Source organism: Trachemys scripta, chromosome 9 (genome assembly GCF_013100865.1).
Source record: "Trachemys scripta elegans isolate TJP31775 chromosome 9, CAS_Tse_1.0, whole genome shotgun sequence".
Classification (NCBI taxonomy): Eukaryota; Metazoa; Chordata; order Testudines; family Emydidae; genus Trachemys; species Trachemys scripta.
The window spans coordinates 91712957-91736660 of record NC_048306.1 but is presented as its reverse complement, the minus strand read 5'-3'; the positions used below and the strand labels follow the sequence as shown (position 1 = coordinate 91736660).

General features: G+C 42.7%; 1 long non-coding RNA gene across 2 annotated transcripts in view; it reads right to left on the bottom strand.

Annotated features, from left to right (window-relative positions):
• Positions 1–3659: 3659 nt before the first annotated feature.
• The window catches only part of LOC117883218, a 62769-nt gene continuing 42724 nt past the window's right edge, over positions 3660–23704 (bottom strand). Inside the window, exons 1-3 of one of the 2 annotated variants that reach the window (XR_004647206.1) lie at positions 21392–21464; positions 5614–5711; positions 3660–3885 (exon numbers count right to left, since the gene is read on the bottom strand). This is a non-coding gene — a long non-coding RNA (uncharacterized LOC117883218). Of the gene's footprint in view, positions 3886–5613; positions 5712–21391; positions 21465–23704 lie in introns of those variants that run through there. The other variant, XR_004647205.1, reaches the window with a different exon arrangement.

The window sequence follows — 23704 nt, the reverse complement described above, 5'->3', positions numbered from 1 at the left end:
ACAGGGCGCGCTCCAGGTCTTCGGCGGCGGGCCCTTCACTAGCTCCAGGTGTCTTCGGCAGCACTGAAGGACCCCCCCACCAAAATGCTGCTGAAGCCCAGCCGCCAAAGACCGTGCCACAGTGGGTGGCATGTTTTTTTTGTGAGTGAGTTAAAAAGGTGCCACTTTTGGGGAATGTGCTCAGGGGGAGTGGCTGCTCCCCCTGCTTCCACCCCAGCTACACCACTGGGCTCTCGGGTGGGGCTAGGGATGAGGAGTTTGGGGTGTAGGAGGGTGCTCTGGGCTGGGACCGAAGGGTTTGGCGAGTGGGACGGGGATCAGGGCTGGGGTAGGGTGTTGGGGCATGGGGAGAGGCTCACGGGTGCAGGCTCCGAGCAGCGCTTACCTCAAGCGATTCCTGGAAGCCGTGGCATGTCCCTTCTCCGGCTCCTACACATGGTGCGGCCCCCAACCCGGCACCCCAGCTGGAGCAGGGCAAGCCCCAGACCCGGTTCCCCAGCAGAAACTAGCGGGCTGGCTTAAAACGGCTAACAGACCGTGGTTTGCCCACCCTGATCTAAAGTATCATCTATGCAAGTTTCGGGCAAATTATGTGCAGACCAAAGTACAACAGAAGTTCTTCATTTCTGCTGCATGTGTTGGTGGTCATAGACAGTGGAGATCACTCACAGAGGCACACCTTTCCCATCTCCATCCCTATACTCATGGAGGAAGGACTGGAATGAACATGCTGGAGGTGTGGTCGAGATATGTGAGTGCATTGTATGGGCCCATGGGGGAAACCAGCAGGCTGCAGCCACAACTCCCTTAATTTCCTATATACCACACAAGCAACTATAGTTCCACTGCTTACCAGTTAGTGCAGGTTGGAAGTAAAAAATGTCTCCCTTGACTCCTGTACCTTTTGAGCACATTGTTTCTCCCCCCTCCCCCCCAAGCACATGGTCTGTTTGTTCTGCTGTGTAGTGTTTCCCAGGATTTGGCTTTTAGAGACTGGTTCCTGAAGTGCAGGCTCCGGGTGGGCAGAGTTTAGTGAATAAATGCAGTATATTGGCTATAAATGGGCTATTTTTGCCCGCTAAGATAATTAATTTATGGTGAAGACTTTCAGGACAAATGAACAGGTTCAGAAAAAATAAACGAACATGTAATGTATGTAATATGTGCAATATATTTGAATTTTACTAAAGTATTTGAAACTGTCGCTAAACCTTACTTAAAATAAGTGGCTTAGGTAAGAATCAACTGGAAACTGACTGAAGGACCAATAACAAATAATACCTAGCTCTCCTCTCTAGATCTCAAAGCACTTTTTTTTAAAAAAGGGTACCGTTATCCTCATTTTGCAGCTGGGGAGGCTGAAACACAAAAGGTGAAAAGTTTGGCTTAAGGAAGAATAACAATCTACTGTAATGGGCCAGGGCTTCAGCTGGAGTAAACTGGTGTAGCTCCATTGATATCAAGCTGTTCTTGATGTCCGTGTTCTGTCCATTGATATCCAAGACACAGCAGGGGTACATATATAAAGTACCCAGTTCATAAGTGGCTGGGCAGGCAGGCATTGTACTGCTTGAAGTTTGGATCTTCTTTGTACTGGTACATATTACTCTATTGTATTCTTGGTATTCTATTTGACATAGGTTGTAAGGTCCTTGGATTAGGACCCGTCTTCCTCTATATCTAAAAAGTATCGTACCTTCCAGTGGCACCTTGTTTTTAATAATAAGTCATTCCAGAAGAAAGTTTACAGTTTGAAATAAATATGTAATATTCTGTGACAAGAAATAAGATGCAACTAGGGTAAAAAGATAGACTTTAAACTATTCTATTCTGTATAGATTTTTATACCTCCCCCATCACCACAGTAGCTGAGTGCCATCTGGCAGTACATTAAGTAACATAGCTACCATTTGTCACCATTTGTTCCCACTCATATCCTCTCCCTGGGGGATAACTGCATGTTCAGTGTAGCGTTTTATTTTGGTAGGGTTTTGTTTTTTATATATGCACTGCTCTTTTGTTTGTTAGAGAAGGCAGGTTGAAAGTGCACCTTGTTCTTAGAGAGCCAGGTAACGTTTGGGATGGTCCTTATTTGCTGTGGGAGTTTATTCCAAGGTTTTGAACTGGCCCTCAAGAAAATTCTGTCTTCTCCACAGATGAGATTTACCCTTTTGGTAGAAAATTTCCTTGTTCCTGAAGAGCAGAGCTGCCCACTACAGTCCATACTCATTATTGTGTTGTGCTTCTTGATTAGCAGTATGTTAGTTATGTGCTGCTTGTCAAAATGAAAATAAATAAATAAAAGGCACCTTATATATTATTTTAGAAATATAACCAACCTACAGGAGAAAAATTTAAGGCAGCTGCAATAATGTTCCTTCGTTATCTCTGGCATGTTAGTCCTAAGGAAATACATACAGCAAATTGATGGCTGGAAAGATAAGTAATATTTATATTAAAAGTGGAGTTGAAATTATTAGAACTCTTTTGATGTGACTCATGCAGTTACCTGGACTTTCAATGTCAAACTAAAGTGGCATTGCATTTTACTGGAATACGCCACAAACGTTCTGCTGCCCCCAACCTAACAGAGTTCACTTCTCAAAAAGTTAATATCCTTATTGACTAAATGTGAAGCATATATGTTTTAATAGTATATTGATAGCACTTTTGCTATCTTACTTAAGCAAAGGTGGCACAACAATTTGGTAGAAAGGTGATTCTTAACCAAGAGATGTAGGGAAATAAAACACCTGAATGTTTTATGTGGTGCACCAAAACCATTTCTGTGCCTGGTACCCATAACCTAGCACACTAATAGAAACATTGCTGGCCAAATACTGCGGTCCTAACTCAGACAAAACCCACCTTCTTTGTAGGCAGGGCCGGCTCCAGGGTTTTGGCCGCCCCAAGCAGCCAAAAAAATAAATAAAAAAAAAAGCCATGATCGCGATATGTGGCAGCAATTTGTAGGTAGACTTTTTAATTTGCTTCTTATCACCATAGTAAACTGAAGTCCAATGGGATTCTTGTATTCAAAGGGACTGCAGGATTAACATCATGCTTAAGAATATACTTAAAAGGGCAAACTAATCAAAGTATAGAAAGAAATAACTGGCCTACACCTTTGTCCAAAACTGTAATGAGTCATTTCTGAGATTCAAAAATGTTTGGTAGCATTCTTATACACTTCTACACTATCTGGATTTGATTATTTCCTGGGGCTAGGCTATATATCTATCACTATAATACTGATATAATTTCTAATTTGTACTACAAATCAAGGCCCCATTATGGTAGGCATTGTACACACAGAGTAACTGACAATCCCTGTCCTGAAGAGTGTACAGCCCAAATGGAGAGGGCGGGGGGGAAAACAGAAGTACAGAGACGGGAAGTGATTTAACTAACATTACACAGCAGGTTGGTGGTACATCTGGGAATTGAACCCAGATGTCCAGAGTCCCAGTCCAGTGTCCTATTTGTTGTATTTTTCTGGGTAATAACAACCTATATTCTCAAATAGTTATTACTTATAACTCTACTCTTAGTGATAATACTCCATTCAAGTGTAATTTAATATTCTTCTGATCTGAAGTTTGACAGTTTGTTTTCTCTTAGTGGCAGAACATACTTTACTGACAGCATAAATCCTCAGTTTATTTTCTTCTTTTATAACACAGTTCAATCACCATTAATTCAAAACCCATTGAAAATCTCCTCCCATCAAAAATTACTCCTTCGGCAGTTGCAGTTGTTGTTTGAGGAAAATGGATAATATGAAGCTAGTTCAGTTCAAGAAATTCCAACAACATAAGAGAATATTAAATGATAGATGTTATGTCAACTTGATTGCCGGCTCAAGACCGCAACGTTTTCAGAATCCTGACAGGATTAATAAGAAACAAAGATTTTTAGAAGGAATGATGACAAATTCACACTGAATCAACTTGTTTGCAACACTATATTGTATCCTATAAATTTATAAGCAGAAGGATTAAATTAAAAGAAGAAAAAAATTAAAGGAATCCATAAACCCACATTTCAATACTATTAAGATTATTGTAATAAGGATGTGGCTATTATGGCTAGCAAAGTAGTGCCCAGCTGGGGTCCTATTAAGCTAGGCACTGTACAAACACCTAGTGAGAGACAATCCTTTCCCTAAAGAGTTTACAGTCTAAGCAGACAAGAAAGACAATGGTAGGAGGGAAAACAGAGGCAGAAAGAAGTGCTGTGTCTTCCCAGGGTGTCACAGCAGGCCAGTGGTAGAGCCTAGAATAACACCCACATCTCCAGCGTCCCAGTCCAGTGCCCTATCCACTAGTTTAATGTTTTAGGCCCACGTCTTCCATGCCTGACCCTGGGAGACAATATCTGCATGATATCAGGGGGTAGCAGTGTTAGTCTGTATCCACAAAAACAACAAGGAGTCTGGTGGCATCTTAAAGACTAACAGATTTATTTGGGCATAAACTTTCGTGGATAAAAAACCTCACTTCTTCAGGTGCATGGAGTGAAAGTTGCAGATGCAGGCATTATATAATGACACATGGAGAAAAGGGTGTCTTCTACATCTTCCTATGTTGTTCTTTTTCTGATAGCCTTTTTGGTACTTTTAAACACCCTGGCAACAAAGTGACATGTTGCTATAAATTGGCGCCTCATAAAGTGTAATCTTTCCCTCCAATTTACAAATTTCTCTCTCTGGAGAAATTTACCTTGTTCTGAATTCCAGATGGTTTACTATTTGTTTTAACGAAACCTCAACCCATTTTTGTTTCTCAGCTGTGCTGTCCTCCTCAGAAGCCTATCCAGTCACATTATTTGGATTAATTAACACTTCCCAAACTTAAACCATATGAAGCTTTGTCTATAGTTAAAAGATTTGCCAATATAGTTATACCAGCGAATCTTCTGAGTTTAGACACAGTTTATACTTTTGTTGGTATAGCTTCTATAGGTTACCTACGTGAAATAATAAAATCCCACCCCTAACTGACATAGCTATGCAAACAAAATTCCTCAGTGTAGACCAGGCCTTAGACTTTAAAACAGGGATAGATGAAGATGTAGTTTAGGAGAAACAGGTCTGAATTCTAATATACTTACACCAGGGTAAATCATTTGAAGTAAATTAGGTTGCTTTGCAATGACACTGGTGTAAATTCAATCAGAATTTGGTCCACAATTAACTTCCATACACACATATGACAAAACAAATCACAGGTGATTACAATTGTTATGTTCAAATGTCCGTATGGTATGATATCAGGTACAAGTGGCATCTGCAAAAATGATTGGATAGGAGGGAAAGCCAAGTTTAGGGAAGATACCTGGGAACTTCAGAGAGTAGAGGAGCATTCACTTTAACCGCTTAAGTAAAGCAAATATTATCATCCAGTATTTTAGAACAATGTTAAGAAATATGCCACAGGGAACATAAATCCAGAAAAAATATATATATTCTATTCTCATATGAACATAGAACTGCATTGACGGGGAGGGTGAAAGAGGTCAGAGTGTGAGAACACTTATATTAACCTATTCACTTGCAACCCCTTGAGGGCTTATTCATCATGGTGTCTATCAAAGTGTCAGCCTTTCTATTACCTCTTCACACAGAAGATGTCTGTCCATCATTGTCACGCTCTTCTAGGAAGATTATCCATCATTTTGGGTGAAGCCAAACCATTCATTTTCATGACTGTCTACGTTAGTGAACCAAAAAAAAGATGTTTTATTCAATAAAGGAAAAATGATTGAATTGCACTCTTACTCATTTTCTTTTATTACTTAATCCAAAAGGCTGGGATGAGGGCTATGCAATTTATTACAGCAGCAGAAGCCAGCAGCAGCATTATACCCTAAGATATAGCTGTACTTCCTGTTTTTCAGTAGTTTATAAATTTGGCTAGAAACATTTATTCAGACTAGAGTTCGTCATACAGGACTAGGGTGAATTATTTAATTTGTTTGTATTGAATTGATTCAGGGACTGGTTGATTCAGAGATTAGTATTATGGAGTCTTCTGGTTGTAGCTAGCCAGTTTGACTGTAGCTCAGCCTGATGGTGACCAAAGGTATGTAGATTATGTTGTGTTGGTCCCTACTCCACTAAACTCGGTGTGGTCTTTATAGTTTCTACAATCATACTTTAGTTTCAATACAAAGCTTTGCTACTCACTTTAATGGTCCAGTTTTGCAAACACTTACTACCTAATCTTGGCTTTCTACTGAACCCCAATCGTGCAACTACATCTGTGACATCTGTGAAAGCAGGCCCCTGTATCTGCATGGAGCCCATCCAGCTGTCATTGTGTAATGAGTTCCATAAGTAATCCCCTGGGAGAGAGCTAGGTAGTCAGTGTTTCAGACACCGATCCTGCAAAGACTTATACACAGCTTAACTTTTAAGTACACGGATAGTCCCATTGAGTATGATTATTATCGTACATTGTGTAGCTTAGAATAGAAGAAGGGGATCTGGGAATTGTGAGGGACAGGGAGAAAAACCTGGTTATGGGGCAGGGGGAGAGAGAATAACGGAACACACAGAAAGAGAAAAGGGAGATATGAAAAGGTTTAGTTAAGCTTTCGATCCGGGTAGGGAGTTATCTGAACTAAATTGTCAAAACATTGTCTCACTATTTAATAGCAAGAAGTGAGAATAAAAGAGTTCTGAACATTCTTTGAATAGTTGTTATTGGGAGATTCACTATATTTTAGCCACTGTTATGAAAGTGTTCAGAACAATACATTTAATAATTATTATATGCAATTTCCTGCCAGAGTATAATAGTGACTGATCTTTCACTGCTGGAAACCAAACTGATCATACCTTTAACAGTCACATCAGCTTCAGCAATGTGAAACTATACAATAAAGTGAATGCAGCAATGTTAGATGGATTTTTTAGGAGTTTGGATATAAAATAGTTGATTTTGATGTCCTAAGATCTTAACAAGAGTTCTCATAATTTCCATATAAAATAATATTTCTCACAAGAATTTCCATAATTGTGATGTGAGGTGCAAAAATTCCCTACTGTATGTTAATGCCTTGTTAAGGTTTTGATTATAATTGTGCAAAAGTCAAACAATTGCTAACTCTTGACAAATGATCAAGAAAAATGGCAAAGGGCCAAACCCCTAGTCCTATATTTTAAAGATTCAAACTTTAATATGGGGTAAAGCTCCAATGGCGGAGATTGAAGTTAGATGCATTCAGATTGGAAATCAGATGAAATATTGTAACAATGAGGATAATTATCTTTTGCAACAGTTTACCTTGGCAGGGATAAACTCATCATTTGGAGATTGCATATGGCAATGCAATGTCTTTCTGAAAGATGTGCTGTATTATTTGGGCAAATACTCTTTCAGAATATGGTCCACAGGGCCTGATCTGAAGCCCATTGAAGTCTGTGAGGTTTTGGGATTCAACACAGACAAGGAAGGGGTTGTGTCACTACCTGACCTACAACTCTGGTTGCCTTAAATGCTGTGCTACTGTGGCTCACAGCCCTGACACCAACAGCCAGCGTACAAGCATGCAGTGGCTCACAGCCCTGACACCAACAGCCAGCGTACAAGCATGCAGGTCACACCCTGGCTTTCACCACCCACTTACTGTTTGCAGGGTGACCCCCAACATCCTCCCAGTCCCACATTTCCCCTAAACTATCTGCTCAAATTTCCTCAAACACTATGTTTTAATCAAGGCACTGAACTGGTTTCTAGTGAAAGTAAAACAAGTGTATTAAACAAAAAGTCGTGTGTTTAAGTGAGACCAAGTATAAGGCATAAAGATAGAAAGGGTTACAAGCAAACCAAAGTAAAAATATGCTTCTAAGGTTAAAACTTGATTTAGCAATCTAGAGTCTCTTGTTCTAAGCAGAGTTTCTCGCCAAGTCTCTTTTCCAGCAAGACTGACCAGACTTTGGCCTGGACTCTTCACCTGAGGAGACAAAGGGACTGTGAGGTCTGAGCTCTGTTAACCCCAGGTAAGGTAATAAGCCGCTGGTTACTGTCTCTTTAAGGGACCAGCACACGTAACCTGTGCAACTGTTCAGCGAGATGGCTGGAGGCAACAGGGCAGATGGTTTGTGGGAAATTCAGGACTGGGAGGTTGGGGTCACCCTGCAAAAAAAATAACTGGCTGGTAGAGGCTAGTGTGTGACCTGCATGCTTGTATGCTGGCTGTTGGTGACCGGACAGTGAGCCACAGCTGTATAGCATCTAAGACACCCAGAGTTACAGGGCAAGCAGTGTCACAACCCCCAAAGCGTCACAGCTTAATGGACTTTAGTTCAGGCCTGTGGTAGTTTAGCTATCGTTGAGCATTGATGACCAAGGCACACTTCACTACAAATAGAACATGTGGAAACTGAACTACAAAATCACTAAATATTTATAGAGCTCTAGAGTTCAAGAAATAATTACTTGGCTAATTTTGGATAGCCTGGGAGATGATGTCTTTGTATTGTATAACGTCAGTTGCCCGATACATGCTGAAGCAAACCCTTCAGAAGTGTTGAGTGCCTTCTCACAATCATACTTATTTTTCAGTGATGTCTCTCAAGTGGTTTCAGGATAATTGTGCTAACCTAATAATAGAGTAAGTCAAATTCCATAGAAATCTTGAATAACAAATGGATTTTTTTTAAATGAAAAATGAGATTCTTCTCACATATACTTCTCACTTTAAATTATTAAGGGTTTTCTTGAAAAGCTTGAACATTCAGTAACAACCAGTTGTTCCTTTTTAGGGCAACATTAAATATGTACAATAATACTAATGATAATAAAAGTTATGTTATAATCTTAGCCCAAATTCTTCCTGTTTGGAATGAAGGGAAATACCTTTTTATCCAGTGGGAACCAACATGCACTTTTTATCGAACCCTACTGAGTACCATGAATTCCCCCGTGGTAAGTATAAGGAAGTTTCCATTTTCTCTTTTTCATACACTGTTTTTTGTCTTCTCCTGCTGTAAGACCGGCATATTGTCATTGTAAGTGGAGACTTGAAATATGGTCATTTTAGTTTGGATCAGCTCCTAGTTAGCTTTCCTCTCCAGAGCATACTATGGTCTTTCACTATGAATTTGGTTTGCTCTTTATATTCAATGAAATAATTCTGAGTAGCCATTCCCCCAACCCCCCCCCCCCCCCCTCCAAAAGGTAATCATGTCACTTTCTTCCTCCCCATTCATGAATCCCCAAAGTGTCCAGAATCTGAGGTGGACTTGATTCTTCATGATCTCCCTTTTGCTCCCAATTACTTGATTTCCTTTAGATGGCTGAAAAGTTTTGAATGTTTCCTTTGAGTTGCCTTACATTTTGTTATGCTCAGCTTTACTTTTAACCACCTGGCTTTCAACGGTGTCCAAGATTTGATCAAATTTGTTATCCAAGTCTGTTACAGAATTCCGGTTTCATCAGAGCTTTTATTGATTTAATCCAGCCTGGCAAGAATGTAATCTGTGCATGTTCTGCTTTGCCTCATGCTGTTTTCTAGCCCCAATCTTGTTTTTCTCTCATTCAAAATTCTAATCTTTTATTGTGAGCCCTTTCTGCATCCTGACTCCCATATATAGCAGGGGGTTAGAGGGAGATGTTGGTATAGATTTGGGATCCAGATGCTTCCCCAAAGACTCACAAGGAAAGGGTGAGCTATGAAGTGAGGGACATGATGGTTTCAGATGTTTCTTTTGTATGCTCTGTACTCTCTCGGGCTTTATAAGATTAAGGATAAAATAGCATGAAGGTGTTAGACTCTGTGCAAAGTGTGTGTGTGTGTGTGTGTGTGTGTGTGTTGACTGCCAGGTCCCCCTGAGAGAGAGAAACTGTAAACCAGGAGCTTCATACCTTGTGGATGGAGTTCTTGGAGAGGAGTGTGTTTAAGTAACTGGGATATCTGGGGGTCAGCACTAGTTCTTGGGTCTAGGGAAAAGGAGTAACTAATTGAGAGTCAGTGCCCAGGGAATATGCCAGATAAGCCAAGGGAGGAACCAGTGATGCAACCTGCTGAGGCTCTAGGGATTGAAACATCCAAAGGACCCAGAGCAGAGAGGCTTGGATTCCCCTGACAGCAGTCCTAATGTGTGGCCAGGAGGTCACTAGGATCTATCCCAGAATGGTTGCATCCATGGTATCTAAGTTGTATGTGAAGCTTTTTAAAGACATAGGGTTACCATACGTCCAGATTTCCCAGGACATGTCCAGCTTTTTGATCCTCAAATGCCCGTCTGGGGGGAATTTTCAAAAAGCCGGACATGTCTGGGGAAATAGGGAGGCATAAGCCAGGGTCCGGCTGGCCCCAGCACAACCAGCCCGGTCCGCAGTGCAGCCCAGCCCAGCCGCCCCGGCTACATTGTAGCGAGCTTGGGGGTGGGGGCCTCAGCCGCAGAAGGGGCCGCTGCTACCCCCGCAGGCCGGGCAGACCGCGCGCCCCAGCCGAGCCCGCAGGACTACGGGGAGGCCGGGCCCAGCCAGCGGCTCGGGCTTCCCTCACGGGCGGGGACCCCTCGGTCACTGGGGGACCCTTCCTACAGCCCCATCGCCCCGCACGGCTCGGAACCTGGCGCCACGGGAGCTGTTTCCAGAGGGGACAGACGGGCCGGGGAACGTGCTCGCCGGCGGCAGGAAGGAGGCTGCGGCATGGGGCGGGCAGTGCAGCGTGTGCCGGGGCTGCAGGGACCCGCGCCGCCCCGGTCGCCACTGAGCGTCCAAAGCCCCCGCCAGGCAGAGGCTGCCAGGTGAGCGGGGGGAGCAGGGCAGGCAGGGGGCACAGAGGCTGCAGGGTGAGGAGGAGCAGGGCAGGTAGGGGCATAGACTCTGCAGGGGCAGGGGGCACAGGAGCAGGGCAGGCGGGGGGCGCAGAGGCTGCAGGGGCAGAGGGGTGCAGGGGCTGCAGGGCGAGTGGGGAGCAGGGATCACAGAGGCTGCAGGGCAAGGGGGGTGCAGAGGCTGCAGGGTGAGTGGGGAGCAGGGGGTCACAGAGGCTGCAGGGCAAGGGGGGTGCAGGGGCTGCAGGGCGAGTGGGGAGCAGGGAAGCACTTAGCAACCCCCAACCAAGATCAGAGCGGGAGGGAGGAGGGGGAATGCGGGGTGCTCAGAGGAGGGGGCAGAGACTTTGGGGAAGGGGTTGGAATGGTGGCGGGGAAGGGGTGGGGGTGGGGAAGGGGCGGAGTTGGGGCAGGGACAGGGCCATGGCCCCTGTGGAGTGTCCTCTTTTTTCAGTGTTGAAATATGGTAACCCTACTGTTGCAAAGATTTACATTTTTGCTCTTAAATCAAAAGCTGGGAGCAGACTTGTTCGTTTGTCTGAGGTAAAGCTAGTTAGCAAGCATGAATTTCAAACAGCTCATGAAAGAGCAGCATCTGACCTGACGTGCACTGCTTGGTCTGGGTGCTGACAATTGGAAGAAACTGGAGCTTGCTGTCACAGTTTCAAAGTAACTGCACCTGTATCACCACCTCCCACCCCCTGGTCTGCTCCAGGAGTGCACAGTCAGGTCTCATGTTCTCAAACTGTCACTTGTCTTTGAGCAGGGACCCTTGTCCCACTGCCTTCTGATTCGGAGCTTTCAAGGCTGCACAGCTCCCTGTCTTACACTGTGATATCCCCAGCAAGTCAGTCTGTTTAATGGCCAGCACCCATGCGGTGCTTTCTCTCTGAGGGCTATGAATAGTGAATTGCCATTGGTTACCAGTTACCACCCAGCTCTTCCTAAGCAAGCATATTTATTCTTAAGGTAAAAGCGTTACAGAGAAAAGGTATAAAACAATAAAAGTTCCTATGGCATACTAAAAACTTACCAGAGATCTTATCTTATGGGGGCCTAGTAGACCAAAGTTTTTCCAATCCATCCACAAGGACTGGGTCCCTACTGTGGTGAAAAGGTAATGTATGTTTGTTGGATCAGAAAGAAGGCCTTGAGTCAGTTTAAGCATCGTCTTTTTATGCCAAAAGCCTTTTCTTTGGCTGCTGGTCTCTGAAAACCCAGTTCAAACCAATATATACAAACCTCCATGGGTGGTACATTTCCAGAGGTGATGACAACCTGAGTAATTCACCTTAATCAGCTCCCCTCTGTTTTCAGTCAAGTCATGCCGATGGACTCAGGAGGGACATAAGGGTATTCCTGATCAGGGGCTAGCAGGCAAACGGATGTGTGTATGATGAATTCTGTTGCCTTGCCTGTATCCTAAGTCAGTGTGGACATGAGGATGTCCTGGGATTCTGACTTTGAGAATGTGAAAAGTTTATTTTTGTATGTTGTTTTGTATAATGTTGTAACAGGGTTAAACCATGAGGGCTCATGTGCAAACCCACCATGGCTAGACTCAGGCTGGGGGCAGAGGGGCAAACTTACTGTCTACCCTCACTAGAGAAACTAAGTCACTGCTGAGTGTGGCAAGAGTTTTTCTGGGATCAGCTACCTACTGGGTAGCTGAGAGAGAATTCCAGCTACCCAGTAGGACTACTCTGAGGGGCATCCAACCCTCTGCTACTCTGGATCTCTGGGTTGTTTGAAGCTGCTGGATCCTGAACCAAGTGTCCCCAATCTCACTGTCCTGAGGTGCACTCTCAAGGTGCAGACTTTCTCTCTGGAATCCCCTCTGGGTGGTGTAACCCACTGTCCAGCTGCCTAACCTGTCTCAGCTCAGCACTGACCCTTCAGACTCCCCAGTACTTAAATACACCCCTCTGCCAAAACTCCACCCAAAAAGTATAAAGCTTCTGGTTTACAGTTTAACTCTCTCATCTTAATCTGGTGTAAAATGGCTCTCTCCCTCTGGGAATCCTTTTATAGACTCATACTGGGGTCACTTACTTTTTTGTTCCGTCTTCTGGTAAATTTCCACTGCTCCTAAACCCTACTCCCATTAGACAGGAGGAGGGAATGTCTTCTAACAACTAGAGCAAACACATTCTCCCAAGATGTTTTACTTTGAATTGACAATTCCTGAGTGCTGATCCCACGCCATTGTCTCTGGCCTGATCAAGATGTGGTACAACCCTGCTGATTTGTGGTAGAGCCACATACATACAAGCTTTCCCGACACAGAAATTTCATGATACAATTCCATAAAATCATCCACTGTTCAGAAGTGGTACAGACAGACCCCGCCCCCCACAACCATCCCATGTACAGACATCTGTAATGGGAACTAACAATTACTAGTAATCAAAGCCTCCATCATTGCCCCTGCCAATGCTCTGATCCTTGTAATAAATGGAAGTCTGGAGGAGGGGTAGAAGAGCCATAGCTGGAAGAAAGCAACCAGAGGCATTTCTACAGAGAACTCTGAAACATTTCAAGTTGCTCCATCACAAGATTATTGTATAGTTTTGTTATGTTGGCACTGGTTTGCTGCAACTTCGCAGTGGTGAGGCTAGTTTGCTAATTGGGTATCATTGCAACCTGGCCCAAAAATGGCAAGTGTGTTGTGAAACTGATTTTTCTTTCCCTCCTGCCTATTAAATATCTGAAACCCATTAATCTTCTTAATTATGTTATCAATATAATAAAAAGAAGGGTACATCAGAATGTTATATAGGAATTTGTCAGCTGCAGTTAGTGTCCAGCCCCTACCATATGAGAAAAGATGGTGCAGCTACCACTGAATATGAAATACTTTGGGCATTTAGCATAAGTTTATTTTTATGTTATGTATAAACATAAAAAAGGATTAGTAGAAAACAAGTCTAGTAATATAGATACAAATTATACAGTTCATAATTTTCAAGATTGATCTATAAAAGCAGCAAAGAATCCTGTGGCACCTTATAGACTAACAGACATATTGGAGCATAAGCTTTTGTGGGTGAATACGAAGTGGGTATTCACCCACGAAAGCTCATGGTCCAATACGTGTGTTAGTCTATAAGGTGCCACAGGACTCTTTGCTGCTTTTACAGATCCAGACTAACACAGCTACCCCTCTGAAGATTGATCTAGCAGCTTCTGTAGCCCAGAAAAGATCTCCGGATTCCAAGGCCAGAAAAGACCATTGTGATCATCTAGTCTGAACTCCAGAACTTAGAACTTCTCCAAAATAATTCGTAGAGCATATCTTTTAGAAAAACAACCAATTTTGATTAAAAAGTCGCCAGTGATGGAGTATCCGCCACGACTCTCAGTAAATTGTTCCAGTGGTTACAGACTCTCGCCGTTAAAAATGTACAAATTCATGACTACTCTCAATATTGTCTCATCCTTTAAAGAAAACCAGTATCTTTAATCTAGTGCTCATAAAAGATGAGGGACTTGAATGAATGCATTCATCACTGAAGTCAGTGGATTTACATCAGGGATGAATTTAACCTTAGGTGTTTAATTAATTTAAATTTCAGTAAAAACCAAAAGGAGAAAAAAAAAAACTGTAAGACATTCTTTCCCCTAAATAGAAGGATAACATTATTTTAATCTAGAATGTCCTTTATACAAAGAATAAATTTTAAGTAAAGTTCATTAACAATAGATGACCTAACAAGCAAGTAAACACACTTACTCATACGTACAAACTCAATGCCAGCACATGATTATCATCTAAGGCACTGAACATCGAAACAAGTACATTTTTCTCCTTGTTTTGTGAATGATGTTAATGAAGGGAGCAGAATTTGTTAGCTAGTGTTGCCTAAACTGAGTTTGCTCCCAGGACTCGCATTATGGGCCTGATCCAAAGCCTGTTGAAGTCAAAGGGAATCTAACCAACACAGGGTTAGATTCAAAACTGAAATGAATGGGAGCAGTAGCCTGGGCTACACCCTTGCCCCTTTTGGCTATTCGATGGCCCTGGTCATGCTATTGATCCTTTACCCCCAAAGAGCATAAGCACCACTATTCTGAATACTTCCTATATAGCTATGCTAATGGGGGAGAAAGGGTTTTCTCCTATATTTTGTATCACAATTTACACACCCATGGCTGTCAGAATCTAGCTCCGATACAGGTAAACAGGTGGCATTCCTGTAAAAGCAGGGGATGATTATAGAATCGATTGTTACATCTCTATAAAAGCACAATCAAGCCAGTTAAATGTTTGGTCTGGATACAGGATCTCTATAGGGAATTTCTTATCAGTGCATATCTGAGCAACCATTCATTCAAATTTAGTAACTGTTCTCTGTCGGTAACCAACAGTGACAGCTGAATCAGTCATTGTGACTGTGGGTGGCGATTTAAAATTGTATGTGTGGGAACATCACCTTTTTGAGTAGAATGTGAAAAGAGGTATATAAAAGTTACAGAGAACAAAGACTATATAGTTTGTTGCAAAGCCTTTTAAATCCATGGCTATACCTTCTTGTTATATGTCTACACTGAAATAAAACGCCCATAGCTGGCTCTGGCCTGCTGACTCAGACTTGGGCTGAAGGGCTATAAAACTGCAGCATAGCTGTTCGGGCTCGGTCTGGAGCCTGGGATATGAGATTCCAGACAAAGCCCCAACAGCTGCCCTGCAATTTTATATTCCCCATAGCCCGAGTCCCATGAGTCCAAGTCAGCTGACCCTGGGCCAGCCCCAGGTGTTTTATTGCAATGTAGACATACTTGGGTTGACTGCAAGGGGCTTTGCAGCATGCTCTTAGATTGCAATGTTACACCCTGGGCTAGTCTCAGAATGGGTGTAATTTTTCAAAGTAGGCTCCGAATGTTTGCCTTTTAAAGGGAAAATGCAAATGTCTGCGTTGGACTATTTTCAGCCAAATCCTTGTCCTTCTACCACCCTCCTGAATCTCATATTCTATTTTCTCCTTAATGGAGCCTGGCCTTTACTACTTTTACCGCATTTGGATATTGGATTAGCTCCCTGTTTTCTACATTATCTTTCCTGACTATTCCCAGCCATATTTTACTGTCATACCTTTTGAAAAGTTTACTGTATCATTTGACTCTCTATGAAATCATTTTATCGGATACAGTTATATCCTTATAGTTTACATGGTTCCTCTGTATTTTGTATTCTGCCTCATCTCCTGTAGCTAGAGTGTCATACAGAAATATGCGTAGGGTCTCATCCAGGTTCTAATGAAAAGACTCCTATTGACTTCAGTGGAAGTTGGATAGCATCCTTATTGTTGGACATGGGTTTTGGGTAGGATATTTCTCTCTACCATTGTTTACCCACAAAAACTGCTCTCAAATACATGATTTGATTTCTTTCTTTATCTTTATTTTTGTGGTGGTCGGAGCATGGGAACGACAACAGGAAATTATATATATAATGTATTGTGTGTGTGTGTGTGTGTGTGTGTGTGTATTTAAAAAGCAGCATATACATATTTTTGTAACCCACCAGTAAGTATATAGGCTTGTCTATATGGTTTGGACTGCTGGGTTGTGAACTGCAGCACACACAAGCATGCTGCACTGTAACTCTCCCATGTGTATGCTACTGGTGCAAACTAAAAGGTACTTAGTTCACATTAATGTAGATTTCTTTCAAATAGGACTAAGTTAATGCAAACTAGGTCCTTTTTATTTCACGCCAGCAGCATCTATATGCCCGATAGTGACAACTCTGTAGTCTGAATTGCAGGCCTGGGTGGCATAATATCTGACTTCCTTTCTGCCCAGTGGGTGCTTGACCCCCCCGGCCCTGCCTCTGACCCGCCTCTTCCTGCCCCTGCACCGCCCTCAACCCAACCTCCATTCCACCCCTTCCCCAAGGTCCCTGCCCCACCCCACCCCAGCCCTTTTCCCACCCCAGCCCTGCCCCCTTCCTGCCCCCATTCCACCCGTTTCCCCAAGTCCCCACTCTTGCCCTGCCTCTTCTCTGCCTCCTTCCCTGGGCGCGCTGCATCCCTGCTCCTCCCCTTCCCTCCCAGCGCTTCCCGCCGCCTAACAGCTGTTTGGCAGCACTTAGGACTTTCCAGGTGGGAGGGGGAGGAGCGGGGATGTGGCGCGCTCGGAAGTGGGAGAAGGCGGCAAGGAGGGGGGAGCTTGGCTGCCGATGGGTGTGAAGCACCCACTCATTTTTCCCCATGGATGCTCCAGCCCCGGAGCACCCACGGATTCGGCGCCTATGTCTGTAGGTATAGCCTGTATTATGGGTCCCCCTCTGTGCCCAATCTGCAAAGGATAAGATTCTGTTACAACACCAGCTACCGAGGCTTTTTTACTCAAGTTCTAGTAGCTTATGGTTTTAGCTCTGGGGGGATCTGGTTCAGTCCCTGGTGTGTCAGTCAAGATGCTAAGGTTGACCTATCTTTCTGTCTTAACAGAGGAAAAAATTCCCAGTCACTTCAAAGAGAATTTTGCCTAAGGAATGCAGGATTTGTCCAATGATACATGAAACTAATTCACTAAACATGGTCCTGGCCTTGCAATCTGATCTGTGCCAGCAGGCCCCTATTTCCGCTGAGCCCCAGTGGTTTCAGTGGGACTCTATGGACATAAAGACCCACCTGCATGAATCAGCTGGCAGGGTTTGTACTTTTGAATCATGAGTTTTTGTTTGAGGCTAAAAGTGCAACAGGAAATTTCACCAAGGAAGCTTTTGTCTTTTAAACCACAAATGGAAGATCTTTATTTGATATGCCCCCAGTCCTGCTGTCTACAATGCACAGGCAGATGGTGATACCTGTTCAAAACCCTGCTAACGTCAGTATGGCTCCGCACAAGCCCAGACGTCCTAGTTTGATAGTTTCATAAATTTTAAAGCCAGAAGAAGGAGCACTAGATCATCTAGTCTGATATAGAATTTGATCTAGTTACTTCTGAATTGAGACCAATAACTTGTGGCTGACTAAAACAAATTTTCAAGACAGGCATCTAGTCTTAGTGGCCTGTGCAAAATGTCAGCTGCATGTTTGGGGTCTTTTCTGGTTCTTTGGGGGCAACTGGTATTCACGTTTGCAAGGTTTAGCATTATTATTATTTCTATTATTATTCAGTATCCTATGCCAGATTTACATGTGCTTGTATAGCAAGGAGATATTGGTCTGACCAGATTAATCTGTCTGTTACCTGTGTTACAACTCTGAATATGTATGTAGTGTTGTTGTAGCTGTGTTAGGATATTAGAGATACAAGGTGGGTGAGGTAATATCTTTTATTGGACCAACGTTTGTTGGTGAGAGAGACAAGTTATTGAGATTACACAGTGCATTTTCCAGACCAGAAGAAGAGCTCTGTGTAATCTCAAAAATTTGTCTCTCTCACCAATAGAAGTTGGTCCAATAAAAGATATATTTCCTCACCCACTTACACAACTGAATAATTAGTTACAGGGATCATTTAATTCTTGTCATGAGTTAATGTGACAGGAATAATACACATTACCATGAACACAAGTAAATATTTCCCATAGAAGCAATGTCTTGCTAGATTATGACCTGCCGCAAGATCTGTTAGATGTATTTGAACTTTTATCTTAATCTCAAACTAATTAAGATGGTGCTACTTTCTTTTTTCACTTGCTTACTGGAATTTTTTGCTTTATTGAAGCTAAAATAGTTTGCAATATAAAAAAAATGCAGTAAACAGACTCACAACCAGTCATTTTTGTGGCCAGCTTTTTATAATTTGTGCCTTTTGCAATTTATATATATATTTAAACACCCACAGGAGGAGCAGAAAAATATCCCTTATTTTAAAGAGTATCAGACCTTTTACAGATCTTCTGCCCTGAATAAAAGTATGATTTACAGCTAAGAATATAGTCTGAACTATCAGACTTCAACCTGGGAGCTATTTTCTACCACTGAGAATTTTACTTTTAGTCACCTACTGTGCTTTTCACAGGGCCACTAAAGGAAGATTGGACAGGAGGTAAGACAAGAAAAGTTGCTTTCATCATCCTAATAGAGTCCAGTCCTAGGAGGCACTTAGCCCCTTCCATTCCCATAGCAGCCAAAGCCTCATTGCAATTAAAAAATGGTGTTGGTTGTACCAGTGCTACCCCAAAACTGAACATGGCATACAAATGCACTGGTGTGTGCATCTGTTATGTGGTGACAAGATAGTCTGTAGGCAAGGGGCATGGCAAATGCAAATTCAAGTGGCGAGCTGAGGCAGGCCTGTAGCACGTGGGCTCCTAATTAAGGCACTGGATTGTTAGCACAACAGGAACAAAAACAGGAAGTAGGAACTAACCACGGCATAATCGTAGAGTTTCATGCACTGTATAATTTGAATGTTGTCTGGGTCTAGACTATTCACACAAGGGTGGGGGTTGGGATGGGGCCTGGGAATAAAGGGCTTATGTGATGATGAGCTGGTGCAACGGCCCCAGGCCCTGGGAGTGCCACAGCTTAGAACTGCTACCCACAGATGGACAGACAAGACACGATGAACCCATTGAGCTGACAACATAGGACATAAAAGCTGTTGCTGCTGGCTGATCCTAGCTTTTTTGCCACCTCAACCATTGAGGCCCGCACACTCCTCCACAATGGTTCAAGTCTCATACACAATCTGTGTCGGAGTCACTGTGCTATGAAATGACCCCACTTCATCAAGTAATGCATCCTAACATGCACAGTGGCTTGGTGCTACTGCACAGGAACTTGCACTTTAACCCTTGTAACACCCTACACTAGGGGCACAGCAAGTGGATCCACAAACAGGTATAGCTGAGCTCCATGCATGCATGGCCTCTCCAAATCCTGCCCCTTGCACCAGGGCCCTCCAGCACAGAGGTTTTGCCCTTTAATCCCAATGGGCTGGACTGTGATACATTTACTCATGTTCGGTAGTACCTTCCATCCTGCAAAGTACCACTGAAGACAATGGGACTACTTATGGAGTAAGACATTACTCGGTGTGATGACGAATATCGCCATCAGGCCCACTACATCTAATAAGTATTGCAAGACTGTGCCGTAGCCAAGAAACCAAACACAGCATACTGCAAAGGAAAAAATAAAATGTTAAAAATCAAAGTCCAGACCTTCTGCCTTGAACAAATGATACAGATAAAAACCAGCATATTTTATTCCAGATAATAAATAACCCAATGCTTTCATTAACCTTTATTCTTTTTTTATTAGCAGTCTTGGCACCGGGACTCTGAGCTGAGCCCAGCAGGCTGCCCAGGCAATGACATTTCAGAGATCGGCAAAGCAGTGCACTCGGTGTCAGCGTAACACTATCTTGAGTTTTTGTCACTCACAGTGGGAGGAAAGCTGGACAGTTCCTTTTGTCCTTTTGAAAGGAAGCTCAAGGGGGGAAAAGAGAGAGAGAGAGCTACAAGAACTTATTAACTGGTAGAAAACAGACTGAACGAATATGCCCAAGATTTAATGGACATTTTTATAAACTGGGAGGTGGATACATCAGTTCTGGTTAAACAATACAAACGTAGAGAAGAGAAAAAGATCTATATGTAATCTAATCAATATTCGAAATGGGCACTGAAAATACAGGAAACCACCATTTAAGAGTGCTTGAAATGACAAATCTTTCCCATTTATAAAGAACATAAAGACTTTGGACTGTATTGGCCTTTAGATAGCCTGCTTATCTACTTGATGGAGGGTTCTTACCAGTGAACATACCATATGAAACATTCCAATGAGTTCTAAGCATGTATACTAATTTACTGGGATCCCAGGATTCAACAAAGCCAAAATGAGACACATGGAAAATAAGAATCCAGGAAAAGTAGAATGATATGTGATCCGTTTAAAAAATATATATTTATAAGCTCAGTTCCAGGATTTGGCACTTCTGAGAATAATGTAAAATTTGTATTTCAGTAGCACCTAGAGGCCCCAATTAAGATTGTGGCTCTATTATCCTGCGCTGTATAGACAAATCATAAGAGATTATTTTTGCCTCTAAGAGCTTACAATCAAGACAAGGCAAAGTGTGGGAGAAAGGAAATAGTATTATACCCATTTTATAGATGGCGAGCTGAGGCATATAGAGACTAAAGCAACTTGCTGAGTATCACACAGGGAGTCTGTGGCAGAGACAAGAATTGAAGTCAGAGGGCAGGTCTACTATGGGGGAAAATCTATCTATGTTATGCAATTTGAGTTACGTTAGTAGTGTAACTCAAGGCAACGTAGTTTAGATCTACTTACCGCGGGGTCCACACTATGCTATGTCAACGGGAGAGTGTCTGGTGGAGTACTGGAATCAACAGGAAAGCGATCTGCGGTTGATTTAGCAAATCTTCATTAGACCCGCTAAATCGACCCTCGGTGGATCGATTGCCACAGTGTCAATCCACCAGTAAGTAGAGACAAGCCCTCAGTCCCAGTTCTTCCTGTCTAAAAGTGATTATAACTAGAGGAAGGTTTGTCCTGTATAACAAGGAAAGCTGGGCTGCTATGATTGGACACCTTCTGCAATATTTATTGAAGCATATGTGTCAAGAGAGTTTATAGTGCAGCGACTTCAAAGCTTCTACCGGTACATTACCTTGACTTAGCTCTCTTAATATTTTTTAGCAATTTTCCATTCTGTCATGCAGAGTGGAGCCAAAGCCTGTAGGTCTTTGGAGAAGAGTCCGTTTCTTCATTCAGTTCCAATGATCTATTAAAAAAGATTCTTTTCCCTAAAGGTACCATTTAAGGTTCACCGTGACTGGAAAAACAAAACAAACAAACAAAAAACAAACAAAAAATTAAACAGACTATCTGTTGAAAAGCCACTAGATAGAGGAAATTACCAAGTGAGATAGGATGTGCAGAAAATATAGTAACAAGAATCTATGCAGAATTTAGATGATGATTATTTATTCATACAGAAATAGACAGACTTGAAAGACTGAATTTAAAAAGTCATTCACCTAGCATATCAGAGCTGGCAGACTGAGGGAATATATACATCTTAATATAACATATCAAACTCAACAACTCTATCTTCAGTGCAAAGTAAGTGATTGCTTTTAATAGAATTAATTGTGTTCCATTGCATGTTTTCATTTTAATTGATAGGCCAATAATGTGTCTGCTTTCCTCCTTTCTTATAATAGGATTGCTTAAGCAGACACAAGTTATGCTCTGTTCTTTCGATTAGCAAAAGCTGTTGCCTCTAGCATTAATTAATTGCTTCCTTGTAAAGTTGAGAAGAACAGTTTCTTTCATGTAAATATTCTAGTTTAGTTACTTCATGTTGTAAGTGAATTTTTTTAGGCTTGTTTGTCAGAAGGTACGAAAGAAATTGGATGTTCTCTGTCCATTGTGTTTCAGGAATATTTTTGAAGGTTTGTTTTTAAGGCGATTCCATATAACTTCAGTTATGTTTACCACCGATATGAAGCTATTTTGTGAATCCCAGTTAATTGAGTCCACTCAGGACAGTGGCTGTAACAAGGGAGGGATAGAAAGTTTAGACCAACATTCTTCAAACGTGGGTGCTGAAGGTTAAGCACCAAAATCCATATTTATGCATGTAGATAACGGTCTTGATTTTTTTCTGAGGCTCATTGACTCCTGTGACTTCTGAATGATGATGATAAGCCCAGTGTAAAGGCATGTAGATAAGAAGCCCTTAGCTATGACAGTGGTGAGTACTATTCAAAGCCTTGAGAGAGGGAGTTACATTGTGCTAATATGAGTTGACAGAGCCTGACTGGTGTGTCGCTTAATAGAGACTCTGCTTACACTTAATCCACTGGGCATGAAAGAGGATGAAATTAACATATTCTTAATCCACATCACACTGCATTTTTTGTAGTCTTGGCCCTGAAATACTTCCCTTGCCAGGCATCAAACAAATTTAGGATTACGCAAACAGATTTGGATCGGAATAGCAGTCCTATTAAGCCTGTTTGTTCTAAATTATAATGTATCAAGTTCTCTGTTGAAGGAGCAGAATTAAAATGCTGTGTTTACCATGGGATCTGGCACTGTTTGTTCTTTTGAGGGAAAGGGATGGAAGAGCAGAAAGGTTACTTGCAACACCCTCTAATAAAGGCATAAATATACGCCTGCTTTAGTTCCATGCCAACCAATGAGATATTTGTTCTTCTGGTGAGTTTTTGAATTTGCCTGAAGTGTCCCTCTCAGCCATCTCCAGTTTTCTATTGTCCTTTATCCTTCAGATAGGTTTCTTGTTAAGATTGCTTTATAGTTCAATGAGAACTTCTCTTTGTACCCAGGGCCAGCTCTAGATTTTTTGCTACCCCAAGCCAAAAAATACCCTCCGGGAGCGCAAATGCTGCCCCTGAAATTGTGCCGCCCCAAGCACGTGTTTGGTTTGCTGGTGCCTAGAGCTGGCCCTGTTTGTACCCAAAATAACTGCTGAACCCGTGGGGCGACTGACCACTCAGGAGGGTAATTGATGATTTCCCCCTTTGCCCTCTCCTTGAGAGTTCAGACAGGAAAACACAGCTTTTGTTCATGCTGGGGGCAGGGCCGGCTCCAGGGTTTTGGCCGCCCCAAGCAGCCAAACCAAAAAAAAAAAAAGCCACTATTGCGATCTGCGGCAGCAATTCGGCGGGAGGTCCTTCGCTCCGAGTGGGAGTGAGGGACCATCCGCTGAATTGCCGCCGAACAGCTGGACGTGCTGCCCCTCTCCGGAGCGGCCGCCCCAAGCACCTGCTTGGTAAGCTGGTGCCTGGAGCCGGCCCTGGCTGGGGCTTCCACTCACAGTGGATGATGCACTGGGGATGTATTGACTTAGCACATCTCCTAGCTGCCCAGAACATCCCAGGAACTACATTGCATTTTCCAGGCTCTAATAACCATATAGGGACACCATACTAGAAGAGCTGTGTAACAACCTTCT